This window comes from Diabrotica virgifera, chromosome 2, assembly GCF_917563875.1.
Source record: "Diabrotica virgifera virgifera chromosome 2, PGI_DIABVI_V3a".
NCBI classification, from domain to species: domain Eukaryota; kingdom Metazoa; phylum Arthropoda; class Insecta; order Coleoptera; family Chrysomelidae; genus Diabrotica; species Diabrotica virgifera.
Genome location: NC_065444.1, coordinates 40,472,111 through 40,490,518, shown reverse-complemented (window position 1 = coordinate 40,490,518; position 18,408 = coordinate 40,472,111). Strand labels below are relative to the sequence as shown.

General features: G+C 31.6%; 1 protein-coding gene across 2 annotated transcripts in view; it reads left to right on the top strand.

Moving 5' to 3' along the window:
• Window positions 1–18,408, top strand: part of LOC114328486 (facilitated trehalose transporter Tret1-like) — a 100,329-nt gene that overhangs the window by 34,290 nt on the left and 47,631 nt on the right. The window contains exon 1 of one of the 2 annotated variants that reach the window (XM_028277344.2): window positions 14,189–14,401. The exons of the other annotated variant lie outside the window; for it this stretch is intronic. The gene's annotated coding sequence lies outside the window, so the exon portion shown is untranslated. Of the gene's footprint in view, window positions 1–14,188; window positions 14,402–18,408 lie in introns of those variants that run through there. 2 annotated transcript variants of the gene reach the window in all.

Here is an 18,408-nt window from a genome sequence, read left to right as displayed (position 1 = left end):
TATTGTTAACTATAGAATTTACCCCTTTAACCATAGTTTTACAATTTTCTAACGGAAATTGAAATATTCATGCTTTAGATCAGATCCCGTCTTTAAACGGCTTTAAAACTTTGGAGGACATATGCGAAATTTATAATGGAAATTTTGAAATTGATTTTGATGCAGAATTTTCGGCTTTAACAAATTATTTTAAATACGCCCCAATTACTTATGTTGATGTTGAAAGGAATTGTTCAAGTTATAAAAATATTTTATCTGATCAAAGAAAATGTTTCCTCGTAAAAAAATTTGGGAAAAACACATTGTGGTGAATTATAATCGAAGATACATATAGTGATATTGTTGTTTTATTTTAAATAGGTAACTATTGGTATCAGTTTTTGTAAAAAATGTGAATAAATTACATACCTATATAAAAAATGATTTTATGTGAAAGATAATAAATAAGATTGCCGCCCCCCTATAAAAGAACCCCCTAGAATAGAATAGAACAGAAAATTTGTGGTTTCTCGAAATGCGCATTTTTTGAATTATAGTGCGTATCTTGCGCATATTTCGTAATTTTTTACTGAATATATATGCGCATATTTCATCAAAATTAATCGCATACAAATCCGCTCCCTACTTATTAGTTACATATTTCTTTAAGATATATTATCATAATATTTCAAACCTTACAACCACCCTTGTTGGAGCTATAGATAAAAAATTGACTTATCCTAAAAGAATAATTTCTGCTGGCGTCAATTTACATAAAAATTTGAGATTAAGATCATCTCACCCTGTACTTCACATTCTATATCATGTTCAAGGGCGTTGATTATTTTTAGGGGTGCAAACTAACCCTTATTGTCAAAAATTATATACAAACATTGTAAATTTTAATATGGGTACAAATTGGTTTTGATTAGTTAAATAATGATTGTTTTATGCTAAAGGATATGAGTCGTCTAGTATCAAAACCCGACAAATCCACTGAGGTCAAATGTTGGGAAATTCAAAAAAACGGTTTTGGTATGAAAGTTAAGCATATGGGTATTCATATTCTTTTATTAGTTAAAAGATATGTTTCTGAATTAAAAACCATTTGTAATTATTCTGGAAATACGTAATTTTAATTAAAATTAAAAAAAAATGGACTTGTCGGGTTTTGATTTTTACTTACGGATTTGTTGGGTTTTGAAACAAACGAGTATGGAATTGTCGGAGTTTGAATTATATCTAGTGAAACACAAAAACAAACATTGTTGTTTAATTATAGAATTGGTTTTATTTTGACAAAAAACATTAAATTAGACTATTAAATCCGGAACTTCATCAACTGATTCACACAAATGGTCATTGTTGGTTATCTCTGGAATCTCGTTGTCTTCAACATTATCATATTTTTTGTAAATATCATCAAAGTATTTTAGAGTTTCAAGATGTTGCCAATTTTCTCCCCAATGTTTTGCCAATAAGCTCTTTACGTCCTCAAGTTTTTCTTTTTTAGGACGTGCACCACCTGTAACTGTAGATTGAAACAAACTTTTAACGGATTTTCCTTTTCTAAATACAGACTTATATTCCTCTCGATCACATTTATAAGACTGTTCCCCTCTAATAGTTACAACTTTGCTTTTTCCAAGTCTTAATAGAAATCTTTTGCTCATATTAAATCGAAAGTGCCACTGTGCAGGAGGTTTAGATGCAGTTTGGCAACCCTTTTTCCAATCGTACACTTCATATCTTGACTCAAGATATAGAGAGTTCCATGTCTTTAAAAATTTCAACGAACTCTTCTGGAGAAACGATGGGGTCTTTTTTTTACTAACTTTTCCGATCTTTGCAAATACTCTGTCTGGGGGAATAAATGAGTGTCCAGCCACAGGGAATATAATCTCCAAATGTTTTATAAATGAGGGTGCATCTACACTAAGCCATTTAGTGCACATAGTTATCATGATAGAATTTTTATTTTATCCTCCGCACCCATCTGCAACAAGTCGTACATATCTTCATCGAAGTTTGTATGGCAAAGCTTGTGATAAACGGCACTGGCTATTTCATTTGCTCCTTTTAAATGTTGATCTTCTGTCCATGTATACAAAAACACATTTTCCTTAGTCAATGGCGAATGGGATGAACCTGTTACAGCAGCAAAATTGTACGTTTACAACTGCCGGCTGTAATAAACAGACTGATCAGGAATCTTCAGCATAGCCTGATTCTTTTGACAATCAAAGGATATGGTTTTAAGGCCTTGCTTTTCTTCTTGGAGTAAATTAAAAAAAGCTTTTTCTCGTAACTTATGTATGCGTTTTTCGGTTAATAATGTATTTTTAAGTTCATTATTGTTTTCAACCTTTATCTTTTCTGTTAACTGAAGGCACGTAGAACAAACATCAGTTCTTGGGGAACCAAAGCCAATATTGTAGCAGGTATTAAAAATATGCCGAAAGTAACTTTTTTTTACCGCAACACATAAATCACACTCTACTTCTTGGCAATATAGTAGAAACATTTTTGGAATCTTTAAATCGGATGATAAATAAGTTCGATTAGTTTTGCCTCTGCAGTAGTGACCTTCAATAGCTTTAATTTTTTCAATAAACTTCATTACACAATATAGTCCAGAAAGCCACTGCGCATCCGCTAGGAAAAATATTCTAATTCAGATTTTTTGCACAATCTTACTCAAAAAAGACTCCTTTTAACAAATTTGCATGTTGCCAGGACCAAAAGGTGGTCAAAAATTTTTTAAACGTTTTTTTTTGTTTTTTTCCTAAAATTATTTTTTTTCCATGGAAAAAAGTTTTTTTAGGTTTTTTGGATCATTCCAAACAGAAAAGGTCTTTAATGACTTTTCTCTAAAAATGATAGTTTTTGACATATAAGCGATTAAAAATTGAAAAATTGCGAAATCGGTCATTTTTAACCCTCAAAAACTATGTGAAAAACTGAAAATTTGAATGTTGTCAAGGTAGGTAGGTATTATTTAAACATCTATTGATGAAATCCCGAAGAGTTTTTTGCAATACAATATTCAAAACTCCTATTTTTTTTAATTGCTAATCAAGCGTGCTCGACACTATTTTCCACCGACAGTATGGTGCAAATGAAAGGAATAAATTCGTTATTTCGTAAACCGGCGACTTTAAGGAAAAATCCCGAAACAGGTCGATTTTTATTTTTTTAAGTTATGATATTGTGGCATATATGGTATACTAGTGACGTCATGCGTCTGGGCGTGATGACGTAATCGATGATTTTTTTAAATGAGAATAGGGATCGTGTTGTAGCTCATTTGAAAGGTTCTTCAATTCTCTATTCAGTAATGTAAACATTTACATAATTATGTATACAGGGTGTCCTTCTACTTCTTTTTTTGTCAAATAATTTAATTTAATAAAATTTTTTTGGACACCTTGTATAAATAATTATGTAAATGTTTTTATTACTGAATAGAGAATTGAAGAACCTTTCAAATGAGCTAGCACACGACCCCTATTCTCATTTAAAAAAATCATCGATTACGTCATCACGTCCAGATGGATGACGTCACTAGTATATCATATATGCCACAATATCATAACTTAAAAATAAAAATCGACCTGTTTCGGGATTCTTCCTTAAAGTCGCCAATTTACGAAATAACGAATTTATTCCTTTTATTTGCACCGTACTGTCCGTGGAAAATAGTGTCGCGCACGCTTGATTAGCAATTAAAAAACAAAGAAGTTTTGAATACTGTATTGCAAAAAACTCTTAGGGATTTCATCAATCGATGTTTAAAGAATATCTACCTACCTTGGCAACATTCAAATTTTAAGTTTTTCACATAGTTTTTGAGGACTAAAAATGGCCGATTTCGCAATTTTTCAATTTTTATTCGCTTATATGTCAAAAACTATCATTTTTAGAGAAAAGTCACTAAAGACCTTTTCTGTTTGAAATGATCCAAAAAACCTAAAAAAACTTTTTTCATGCAAAAAAAATAATTTTAGGAAAAAAACAAAAAAAAAACGTTTAAAAAATTTTTGACCACCTTTTGGTCCTGGCAACATGCAAATTTGTTAAAAGGAGTCCTTTTTGAGTAAGATTGTGCAAAAAATACGAATTAGAATATTTTCCCTAGCGGATGCGCAGTGGCTTTCTGGACTAAGATCGTTTTTTAGCCAACTTTAAAAATTTACGGTCACTGACTCTGTTTTCACGAGCCATTTGTTGTCCATCATGATGTCTCCTTAACACACCGAGTACTCTGTCTTTTTTTACTTTTAGAATATTCAGAAAGGCTTGTTGACAAACAGGTATTTTTTTGTTAGACTTAGAAATGTTAACATAGTACTGTATTGAAATTTTTTTTTGTATTTTGCATTACCTGTTCGTCCTGACCGTTTTATATTTTTTGTATCGCAAAATTTTATTATCTTGTCCTATTTGATCTGCATGTGCATAAAAATTTTGATGAAACTGTTGAACATCTCGCATTAGAAGAGTAGAACATCTGTATGATTTGGTAGCATGTTTACAAGATGGATACGATGGCAGATCATGGGCTTTGTATCTAAAAAAATTTACTATTTAGCATTTTTACTGTTAAAAATAAGAGTGGTTTGTTTACCTTTCATTTTTTTTAGCCGTTCTTTTCCAAGTAGCTGGCTGTGAAACACGTTTTCGACTCCTATCCTGAGTTACTGGTTTTGGACCCTGCCCCATGAAATTTTCCATAACTATTTTGATTTTAAAACGTTTTACAACTAATTTTAGCTATACAACTATTTTGATTTTATTCAAACAACACAAATTTTGCAAGGCACTTAACTTCTATTACAACCAAACGTTTTAGCGGTTTTAACAACACTAACAAACATTTTCACTGACGTCACTTTCTTACCTGACTGTGATTGGTTGCCTGGGATTTGCTGGCATTTGATTTTAACATGTGCTTGGATTTGCTGGATTTTGAAACCAACCCAATAGAGTGGAACCTCGATAACTCGGATTAATCGGGACCGCGGCCGATCCGGGTTATCGAAAATCCGGATTAGCCGGAGAATATAGTAAAAATTAATAAAATACGGTATACTTACAGATAAACTCCGTTAGAATTTAAATAACATGAAATATATATAAATATGCACAGTACCTACACATCTTAATTACTAAAAACACGCAAACACAAACCTAAGCAAAGCAAACCGAAGCGAACAATACCACAATACTGTATTCATTCATACATTCACAATCGGATGGATGTTTTGTTATTATGTATTAAGAACAGTGAAAACTAAGACCATTGATTAAAAAAGAATTTTTTAATAGTCTTTCTTAAACAATTCTAACACAGTTTGAAATAAAAAATAAAGGAATAATACAGACAGGTGCCTGTTGTTTCTGCCGGCTAGTTCAAATTACGCAAATACACATTATCTCTCAAATATTATATTACATACATACATTTTTATCGTTGAAATGTTTATCTGATAATTAACTATTTTGATGGGAAATAAGCCACAATTAAATTGAAAAAATAATTTTATTAATATTTCGACGCCCAGAACGGGTGTCATTGTCAAAATACAAAATATGTATGAAAATCAAAATGTTTATCTGATGAAAATCGGTCCGGGTTAGCCGGACTTCCGGGTTATCGGGGGCCGACTTATCGAGGTTCCACTGTATTTCAAATGCAAATTAAGATTAAATTAGGAGGGTTTGCATCGGAAATTTACTATAAACTTGTAGAGGGCAAGATTACAAATCTTTTGACATGCATACCTCAAAATTCATAAAAAGTGAATTTGTCGGGTTTTGAAACCAGACGACTCATATAATATCATATTTCAACCCTTAAAAACCACCCTTAATAACATTGCAATTTTTATAAGTAGATTATTTAATAGATCTATACAGAAAAAAAGGAGAATTAAAGAATTACAAAAACATTTATTTACACAAAAATACGAATTTACAAAAATATGTACAAATACAAAAAATACAAATAGTTTTTTAGTCATCTTCCAGTATAGGAACTAGTTATGTGGTATTATATACATTTAAAATGTTCTATAAGCGGACTATTCGAATTTTTCAAAAAAAAATTCGTTTTATAAACATAGCTCCTTTATTTTTGGCGATAAAAATATTTTCAAAAACGATTTTATAGGATCTTTGAAGAACTATAAAACTGTGTAAATTAACGTCCATAAGATCCCTTAGTTTTTAATTGGGGTGGGTTTAAAGAGCTCGATAAGGGGATGTTTGCTTGTAAATAGAGGTTTTAAACAGCTATATCTCGCTAACTGTTCACTGTAATGAAAATCTATGCACAGGAAAATTTTACTTATAAAAATAGCTACAATTTAGTAATTTACCATTTTTTTCGTTTCTCTAGTATTTTCGGAGATATTTTGAAGAAAATGGTGAAAAATACGAAATTGCAAAAAATCAATTTTTTTTAAACTCCAATTTTTCTAGAATTAGGCCTTTTAAATGGGTCAAACTTCTTGGGTGTATTAATAATACAAATATAAAAGGAATAACAGGAAGGTTAAGACCAATTTTTAATTAGGAGGGTAGTTAGGGGGTTGTTTTCACTGATTTTTTAATAAAGAAAAGCAGGTACCGACCTCTTCTTGATCATAATTCACTCATTTTTTATGATAGGTGCTTTTTGTTTTTCACTTTTGAAAGGTCTAATTGTATCCTTAAAAAAAGAATATTTAAGTTTTCCTCGAAAAATGCAAAGGTTTCCCGTTATTTGGCTTTGAATATTTCAAATTAAACACTTGACGAAAAATGCCAAATTTAACTTGCCGTATCTCGGTTTGTATTGGTCGGAAAAATATTATAGAAAAAGAATTTGGTTTTTGCTACAAAAAGACACAATTTCGAAAGCTACAGTTTTTTTTATTAAATGCATATTTTTCGAGTTATTCTCAAAAAACTCTCTAAAAAATTAGATTTTTTCGTCGAAAAACTGTTACTTTCAACCGCGAATAACTCGAAAAATATTAGTTTTACAAAAAAAATGTAAAATAAATTTTTTTCTTAGAATTACGTTTTACATCGATTTACATGGTTAAAATTTAATAAAAAATTCCCACCACCGTGATGGGGTGGCAACCACCCCCAAGGTTTAGCGTACAGCGTCATGATATATAAAATGATCCTTGGACTATTCCCTACCTTATGTGAAAATTTCAAGTAAATCCATGCTGGACGAAAAAATTGCGAGCCAAAATGCTTCATTTCCTCGACTATTATGAAATACAAAAATTCTGTTAACGCAGTATATTAGAGATAGTTTTAAAGCTTTTATTATTTTTGGTTTTTATTTCGAAATCTTTCCTACAGAGTTCATAGTACCTATCTTTTAGCAAATAATCTGAAGCCGTTGATCATTACAAAGATCATTATATCTATGTAATAGAAACAATAAACTTTGGAATATTATTAAAAGATATCATGTCATCAGAAATCTCATCAATTTTTCTCCCTCTTATTAATTCTTCCTCACTAGAAGTAGAGAACTTTTGAATTATGCAATAGGTGAGACTGCATATTTAGACCACAATGATATACTATGAAGAGAATTATGCAATTTTCAGCTATACAATTACTAGAAACTGCGAATAAAGATGAGTCCGCCATTGAGGAATTCAATGAGCAGCTGAAAATTTAGTCAAAATGTCCAATACATATATGAGATAAAAATCATAATGGGCGACTTCAACGTGAGGGTGAGCCATGGTAAAGTTAAGAATATAGTTGGAAACTATGGGCTAGGAGAAAGAACTGTCAAGAACACAAAATGATAGTAACACCCTAATTAAGCTTTCTTCCCGCAGAATCTATACGTGGAAATCACCAGCGAATACTTCGGAGAACATCGTAAGAAATGAAATAGACTTCATCGCTATACCAATAAGATATAGAAACGCAGTTAAATCTGTAAAAACATATCCGATGTGTCAACTGACCATAATCCAGTTGTATGCAATCTCGAAGTAAAACTGAAGCGTATCAAGAAAAAAACTTTAAGTGAGAGAACGGACATTACTAATCCTAATATTAGAGGAATAGTGCAAGAATCCCTACACAAAGAATTAATTAGTATTCTTTTATCCTGGCAGGATCGCCATATAAAAGAATTTGGTTGTTGTGGGGTAGTTGACTAACTGGAGGTGAGGGTTGCCTTGGTAAAACACTATTTGTCCATACTTTATTTATTGAACACTACTAATTATTATCAGTAACAAGTTGGTGGACGAAAGTCTATATTCTCACTACCTTGATGGTTGAATAATGAATGCTGAATAATGAATTATCTCTTTCTTTACTTGTTACGTATCTATAATCAATCCCAATTGTTTATTATGATTGTTGACACGATTCGACCTAATGAAATAATTATATCAAAATAGCTGACTAAGGTGTTCTTGAAACAAGTGCATTATATTGGGAAATCTGTGTCACCTAGTTATTTACAACAACAGGCAATGTTTGTTTTAAGATATTCAAAAATTAAATGAATATGAGTTGCTTTTATTTTGGAATGATAATATAAATCCTGTACAAGGATAATTGAGAATATATCTGAAGTAGTAAAAAATAGGATGAAATTGAGCAGGATATACAGACAATATGTGCGCAGCTACTGAAACAAGAAAAAGTGAAGAAAAAGGAATGGATGACTGAAGATATCCTTGATATGATGGAATAGCGACCGAAGTAAAAGGACAAAAACAAAAACGAACCAAAATATCGAAAAATACACAAAAAATAAGGACAAAAATCAGAGAAGTTAAAAAGGGAAGGATGTCGGAAAAATGCAAAGAAATTGAACAATTCGAAAAGAAATACGATTCCCAAAGAATGCACAAGAAGATAAAAGAAATGACAAATAAAATGAATTTTGATCTCAGAACCAACAAAGATTTTAGAAACATGGAAGCAATAAGTTGAAAACCTCTTTGCTTCAGACCGCCCTAAATAATTCTTCTTCTTAACGTGCCCTATCAAGTCCCCTTGACATTGGCAATTAACATGGCGCAACTGTCTCTGTCTCGAGCTATTCTAAATAGGTGTTCTGCTTTCTTTATTCCTGTCCACTCCCGGATATGCTTCAACCAAGAGGCCTGCTTTCTACCAATTACTCTGCGTCCTTCGAGTTTACCCATCATAATAAGTTGAAGAATATTATACCAGTCTCCCCTTACTACGTGTCCAAAATAGGCCATCTTTCTATATTTGTTGTTATCAAGCAGCTCGCGGGCAGCATTTGCTCTCTTAAGGACTGCCACATTTATTTTGTCAGCATAGCCGTCCATGTAGACGGAGAGCTAGAACCGAAAAATCATCGTCATAAGTAATATGGAGTTTTTCCTGTAAAATGTGTCCATTGTATATTGACAATTATGACCCCTTTCAGGCTGACACCTCAGTGGATACAGGAAGTAGCAATAAGGGATGAAAGGGGAAAGTTAGTGCAGTGATTAAAGGATTTCACCTCCTATTTTGTTAAACCTCTATCGATTTGCATGAAAATGGTAACTAGTTAGAGCATACCTCAAGAAACAAAACTGATTTGGTGCCATTTGCACTTTTACCCTGGTGGTGAATACCACCCCTTCCCGCGGGTGAAAACTATTTTATTAAAAATAACACCACAAATCGATAAAGGGACAAATTTTAAGTAAAATTTGTTATATCATGTTATTAAAATAAATCAATACTTTTTGAGTTATTAAAGATCAAAGATTTGTCCATTTAAGAGCATATGCGTGAAGTTACGGACGATAAAAAGAACATGTTAATTAATTGTATGTTAGTAAAATATGTCCAGAAACTGGGGGTGTCCAATAATGGGTACATTTGACATATTCGAATACACTTTTGGTAAATTTATAATATCGAACTAATATAAAAATAATATTTTAGTAACATACAATTAATTAATATGTTCTTTTTATCATCCGTAACTTCACGCATGTGCTCTTAAACAGACAAATTTTTGATCTTTAATAACTCAAAAATATTGATTTATTTTAATAACATGGTATAACAAATTTTACTTATAATTTGTCCCTCTATCGATTTGTGGGGTTATTTTTAATAAAATCGTTTTCACCCCAGAGAAGGGGTGGTATCCACCTCCAGGGTAAAAGTGCAAGTTGGCACTAAATCATTTTTATTTCCTGAGGTATGTTCTACCTAGTCACCAATTTTCATGCAAATCGATGGAGGTTTAACAAAATAGGAGGTGAAAATCTTTAAAGACTACACTAACTTTCCCCTTTCATCCCTTATTGCTACTTCCTGTATCCACTGAGGTGTCAGCCTGAAAGAGGTCATAATTATCAATACAAAATAGACACATTTCACATGCCAAACTCCATATTACTTATGACGATGATTTTTCGGCTCTAGCTCTTAGGCTAATGGTATTTTCAGTATACGTCTGTGCAGCCACATTTCAAAGGCCACCAAATGGTGGATATTTTTAATGTCCATGCTTCGACACCATACAAGAGGACTGACCAAATGTAACATTTAATCATGCGCTTTTGAAGTTTACGTTGCAAGTTTTCATTACAGATGAATGACCTCATTTTTAAAAATGTCGTGCGGGCTATCTCGATTCTACATTTTATCTCTTTATCTGGATCTGTACTGCATCAAACTCCAATATCGAAATCTTGGAGAGGTTCCTGTCGAAGGTTCTTCGAATAATCACCAATGCCCCATGGTATGTTGCAAATAATATTATTAGACGCGATCTAGAAATTGCAACAGTAGAAGAAGAAATTACTAACTTCGCACAGAAATACCAAGACAGACTGACACAAAATCCAAATGTACTAGCCAGAAACCTGATGAGACAACTAGTCAGACGAAGACTTAGACGAAATACACCTAGTGATTTACCATCGCGATTTTACTCATTGTAACTTGTTTTACAGATTGTAAATAAATTGGGAGGCTAAATAAAAAAAATATCTGGATCTAGTTCTTCAGTACTATGGCAACCAAGATATTTAAAACTGGGTACTCTTTGAATTAGGTATATGACCATCAACATATAACCGTGAATCTTGATGGGCCAAACGGCTAAATACCATGTATTTTGTTTTTGAACAGTTTATGTTTAGGCCAAACTCTCTTCCCACTGCGTCAACGGCATTTAAAAGGTGTTGTAATCCATTCATATCATCACTTAAAATAACTGTATCGTCTGCATATCTGATTGTATTTATCAGAATTCCATTAACTTTCACACCTCATTCCAAATTATGCAGCGCTTCCTTAAAAATATTCTATCTGAATATAAATTGAATAACAGTGGGGCAGTACACAACTCTGTCTGACACCTCTTTGTCTTTTGCATATTTCGTTGATTTTCCATTTATGCAAGCTGTCGCTGTTTGACGCCAGTATAATTTTTCTCCGATTCGTACATCTTGATTATCAACTCCTTTATCCTTTAATATTTTAATTAATTTGTGTTGTTGTACTCGATCAAAGGCCTTCTCATAGTCAATAAATACAGCAAAGACGTCTTTCATGCGATCTCGGAATTTCTGCAATAATACATTTAGTGCAAAAAGTGCGTCCCGGGTTCCTAGTCCATTTCTGAAGCCAAATTGTGTTTCATTCTGGTCTTCTTCACATTTATCATTGATTCTACTGTGGATGATACGTAGAAAGATTTTCAAAGTGTGGCTCATAAGGCTTATCATTATATAATCGCTACAGTTTTTCGGACGTTGTTTTTTTGGTAGGGTTATGAATTCGGACTTTAACCAATCTTCAGGGATATCACCAGTCGAATAAACATCATTGAAAAGTTTGACTAGTATTCCAATGTTTTCCTCATTTATGAGCTTCACCATTTCTGTAGGTATGTTGTCAGGACCAACGGCTTTCTTGTTTTTTTGACAATTTTATAGCATGTAGTATTTCTGATTTTAGTATTTCTGGTCCTTCACCTTCATCTAAAGTCTCCAGTTCTTCGGGTCTATCATCATTATACAGTTCATTTATATAATTATACCAGGTAGTTCGAATTTCGTGTTCGTCTATTATCATTTTTCCCGACGAATCGGTTATAGTATGTGGAGTTTTCTTATGATAAAGAACAGCCTAAATAATTACTCAATTGAAATTGTCGAATGCAGTCCTTCCATTCTTAATTCAGAGGTAAAAAAAGCAATTCGGTTCCTCAAAAATAACTAATTTTCAGGACCAGAAAATATCCATGCTGAAGTGCTAAAACTCTTATGCGAAACGGACCATTCCTAGAAACCATAATCACTCTTTTTAAAATAATATATACGACAGCGGCAGAATTCCGGAAAATTGATTACAATCAACCTTCGTGGCCATACCCAAAAACTACTAAATTTTGTGACCAACATAGACTGATAAGCCTAATTAATCATATCACCAAAGTCTTCACCAAAATCATAATATAACAGAATCTACAATAAGTGTGAAGCGAAAATCGACTAGTTACAATTTGGTTTTAGGAACGCTTTGGACACAAGGGAGGCAATTTTGTGCCTGCAAGTATTAAGGCTGTATGACACTATGCATTTTCTTGTATCATTTCTAATATCGTTTCTGATATGTCAAAAAAATGTATAGTGTCATACACAGATACAAGAAACGATATCAGAAACGATACAAGAATTTGTGTCAGGCACAGATTCTTGTACAATAACTGCGCCAATTTCTGCGCAAAGAGCAAAAACGTAAAACCTGCTGGTAAAACTTCTAAATTCTAAATGTCATAATGGCGGCTGAAAATGAGATCATATGATTTATTTCTTGATGAATTTATTTGTGTTTTGTAGGTATTATTTAATAAATATTTTATTGATACTTAATATACCGTTTGGTATGGACTACTGTTCTACTAATAACCATATATTTAGAATAACTTTGGGTTTCATATTGCATAATTTTTTAATAGAGGAAAATACAATAGTTCCAATTTGGATCAAACTGAAGATAATTATAATGCAAATATTTTAGCACAAATATCAAAACAAAATAAAAAACACAAATAATCAACAGTCAACGTAAAAATTCTAGTTATTATAACATTAAAATATTTGTTTTTAAAAGTTTATAAATTTTATAAAATCCTTAAAATCAGCTGTAGACGCAGTACTAACATACCAATGTAACGTGACAGGGTGACAAACAAAATTTCGACCAATCACGTGCCGAATTTCATACAGTTTTCGATACAAGAACTTGCATAGTGTCATACAGGGCACAAATGTACGTACAAGAAATGATACAAGAAAATGTATACAAGAAACGATATCAGAAACGATATTAGAAATGATACAAGAAAATGCATAGTGTCATACAGCCTTTAGTACAGAGGTGTAGAAATATGAACAAGGATGTCTACATGTACTTTGTAGAATACTCGAAGACCTTTGACAATATATGACATGACCAACTAATTGAAATTCTACAAAACATAGGAATTGATAATAAGGACATCCGAACTGTGACAAGCTTCTACTAGAATCAGACAGCAAGACTTTCACTGCACAAAAAACTTGGTATTTTTTTCACTGCATTGTTGCAGTCTTTTGGAATATTATCCACATGTAATTAATAAACAGCTCGCTTGATGATTTCAATATAATTTCTTCTCCTGCTTTTATTGCCTCAATAATGAGTCCATCATGACCAGGTGATGGATGGTTCTTCGTTTCCTTTAAAGCTGATGTGACTTCTGACACTGTAATGGGTAAAAGCACTTCAGATCCATGATTTACGAGAGTCCTTACTCGTGTCGGTAAATTCTCTTGTGGTCTTTGACTGATATAAAGGTCTTTATAAAACTCTCTAGTTATTTTTAGAATGTTTTGTTTATCTATTGTTGCCTTTCCGTCTTTTTCTTTCGGCTTGTATATTTCTTTTTAACTTTGTCTGAGTTTTCTTTTCATTATCTTTAAACCTTTGTTGTCATCTACTGTTTCAATCTTTCTAATACTGATAAAATATATCTGATAACGCAGAAACATCAATAGCCTATAAAAATTTTAAAACCATTTTCACAAAAATTTATATACATATTCAAAAAGGTATAAAAGATATCTCCCACACAATGCAAATTTATAAAAATCAACCTATAAAAACGAATAATATTAAAATTAATTTTTATTGCTGAACAACTCTTGATAGACCTACGTTGTATAGGCAATAAAAATTTTTAGCGCCATCTGTCACAACTTATTTTTAATACTTTTAGTAAAGAATGGTCCCAACGGATTAAATTTACTAGTACCAATAAGTTCTTGGTAATAAATTAACTAAAAGTAAACAGTGATTTGTTTGTAATTGACTTACGAAGAATATTTCAAAAAAGTGTCTCAAATACAAAAACCAGGTAATTATATTATTTATTTATGTGTAGATAACTATTGAAAAATATAATTTTACAAATTTTCACATTATTAACAATACATTTTACAGGAAAATAAATATTTACACTAATAAACTCATTAAGCTTATTGTTTACACGTTTTTTGTATTTTGTTTTTCATGAGCTTTGATGAATTTAATTAATACTATTTCCAATGTTTAATATATTTACTCTGAACGCTGAATATAGTCCATTCTTTCACGGTATTTGCTCTAAATTTTAAAGATCCGCTTGGATTGACATGAAATTTGGCATGCTTATAGCTTACATGTCAAAGAAAAAAGTGATATTGTGCCGATGTGTGCTTTTGCCCTGGGGGTGACTTTCACCCCCTCTTGGGGGTGAAAAAATATATGTCCAAAATAAGTCCGGAAATGGGTAAACTAACTAATTTTAAGTAACTTTTGTTCCATAGAGCTTTTTCGCCAAGTCAACACTTTTTGAGTTATTTGCGAGTGAATATGTTCATTTTTCAACAAAATAACCACATTTTTAGACGGTTTTTCGCAAATAACTCAAAAAGTAAGTATTTTGTCGAAAAAACGTTCTTAGCAAAAATATAGCCTATAAAAAAGTAAAAAAAAATGGTGTACGTGTTAGGTCTCTGGATCTCGCAGAACTAGAGTTATAGCCAATGAAACATAGATGTATATTCACCAAATTTCAAATAGAATATTTCGAAGTGAAATATCGAAAAAATTCAGCACTTTTTGGGGAAAACCCATTATAACTTTTTTAAAGTATTTAAAAAAAGATTTATTTCTGTTTTTACAAAAAGTTTATAGCATTAAATTGAAGCAAGTTACGCTCAAAATAAAGTTGTTTCCTTTTGTTTTTGCAAAAAAAAACCGAGAAGACCAACCCCTAATTAGCAACTTAAATGAAATTAATCGTTACCGCTCCACAAATTATTTTACTTAGGTTGTGTTTATATGATCTGTAAGTTTCATCGATACAAAGTGCTTATTTTTGAAACAATTTGGTTTCAAAGTAAAATTTTTAAAAATTTAAATTTTGAAAAATATGCTCGTTTCAAAATAACTGAAAAATTGTTAGAGATACCAAAAATCTCGAACAACAAAAAAACATAGATTTGCTTTTCTGAATGTCATGTATTTTTTTGTTTTTCTATTAGATAAAAATTGATTAGGATTTGGTGTTTCTAAATTTGCATACATTCGTTATCAGTGACTCGTTCAACCCCTTTTAACTACAGCCCTTTCAATAGTAAGGACTTTGAACCGATGAAACTTACAGATCATATAAACAATATATACACGAGTCAAGAAACTTGTGAAGTCGTATCGATTAAGTTCATTTAAGATACTAATTAGGGGGTGATTTTCTCGATTTTTTTACCAAAACCAAAAGGGACTAACATTATTTTGAGCGTAACTTGTTTAATTTTGATGCTACAAATTTTTTTTATAAAACAAAAATGAAGCTTTTTTAAACACTTTAAATAAGTGGTAATGAGTTTTCCCCGAAATGTGCTTCATTTTTGGTTATTCCACGTTAAATTATTCCAATTGGAATTTGACGAATATGAACCTATTTTTCATTAGCTATAACTCTGCTTCTACTAGGTATAGAGACGTGATGTATACACCATTTTTTAAAAATTTTTACAGGCTATATTTTTGCTAAGAATGTTTTTTCGACAAAATACTTACTATTTGAGTTTTTTGCGAAAAACCGTTCAAAAACGTGGTTATTTTGTTGAAAAAATGAACATATTCACTGCCAAATAACTCGAAAAGTATGGAATTAGTGAAAAAACTCTATAGAAAAAAAGTTATTTAAAATTAGCCAGTTTATCCATTTCCTGACTTTCTTTGGACGAATATTTTTTCACCAACAAGAGGGGGTGAAAACCACCCCCAGGGCAAGAGCACATATCGGCACAATATCACTTTTTTTCTTTGACTTATTAGCTATGTGTATGCCAAATTTCATGTCAATTCAAGCGGTTCTTTAAAATTTAGAGGTTTTGTAATATTTTACCGTTAAAGAACGGACTAAATAATTTACTGAAAAATTATATTAAATGATCAACAAGAACTTGTTATTTATGCTGTCAATAAATTATATCAACAAAATTTAAACCTTGCCTATGAATCAACATAACCCATAGTATTCATAAACAATCAGTTTATTGGACTTTAGTCCTAGGTTTTCACCCAACGTAACCGGAAATAGAACTAGAAACCGATATTTGAACTTGTGTAACTTGTGTCTTCGTTTAATTTTGCGTAAATTTCACTGTTTGAGTTGTTTTTTCCAAAGCTGCGGTCATAATTTTTTAACCGGAAATGATATCGAAACCTAAAATAAAATTTTTAGCTCGACTTTTCAATACGAGGTAATTGATATATCACACTGTACTATTTCTGTGACTATAATTTGACACTTCTGGTAATGCCTTTTTAACCAGAAGTGATATAAAAATCGGCATTATAATATATTTATTCTAAAATAAAACGGGATAATACCCGAAGGCTGGCTGTATACCATCTAGTTAAATAAAATTAACATGAAGTAAAACTCCCTAGTGTAGTTAGTATATTTAATAAAATTCTAAAAAAATTTTTTAAATCCAAACGGATAACGTTCAAAACGTTTTCGGACTTATCAGTCCATCATCAGTGAACCTAAAAGTAAGTAATCTCACTTAGTAAAATTGAAAAAGGGTGAAATTTTGAATGTTAAAAAATTGGAAAGTGTGGTTACGATTACTTACTCTCTGTCCTTGCTAAATAGCCACAATGCCAAACACTGGTCAAGATGTATGTTCTAACTACATGGTGAAATTTGTTAAATAATTTGGCTTACATTGGATGCCAACGGATTATTACTAGGTACATGATGCTCTATATTTATTCTACTCTTGCTAAGACGCGTCGAATTATATACCGCTTGTACTATTTGGGCGACTTTAGAACAGTACTTCCGGTTGCAACTCTAAAACCGGAGGTCCTCGGTAAAATTTCTCACCTTTAATACCATCCTTGGGTTATAGGAATTGATATAGAGATAAGAAAACTGTAAAACTGTACTAGGCAATTTGATGAGATGAACAAAATACGAAAAAAGATCTCCAAAGAGTCACTGGGAATTATCAACAGGAAAATCATGACCAACAGAACTGGAAGAAATTACGGGTGGTCTATGTTCAATTTTAGATGCTTATTCTTCTTCTTCTTTTTGTATAGACATGACTCTGTCTGTTTTTTCAATGTACCTCTAGTAAGTTGTGGTTAGGGCTTACAATACCGAGCCAAAATCTCAATACCGGTATTTGGTATTTAAAATTTCAAATACCGGGATCCCGGTATTAAAACCGGTATTATGAATAAAAAATATACACGTTATATCTATTAGGTATCCTCAGTTGTTATATCGACTAGTTATTAAATAATATATGAAACTTATTAAATTTTGTTTTAAAATGAGTAGATGTTGTTTATAACATTACATAGAGAGCAGAAATAGACAGATATAAAAAATGTGCAAATAGAAAATCTATATATTTGATTCTAGGATAAATTTTGCATATAAGAGGATAGTACTTTTACTTATGACACCGCACACATCTTATGGGAAATATAATGTCACTCAAATTCAATAAGATTTATATGAATAAATTCGTTTTAAATTAACGGTCAATTCTTATCATTGCGCCAACTCTTAGCTATGATTAATTACGGCGCAAATTGTAATTATAGTTTATCGAAATCACATTTTTGGAGTTCATAAATGGGTCAGTTACAATCACTATTGCCCTGGGTGCTATTCAAAACAGCTTAAACCCCGCTGGGCCTAAGCGGATTAGTGAAACTAATCCGCTGATTTATGGAGTACCGATAATTTGGGTATTTTAAAATATTTTTTCTTTCTCTAACTTATGTACGTACCCATTTGATTTCAGATTTATTTATATCAATTTCTGCTCTTATTATTGAAAATAAAGA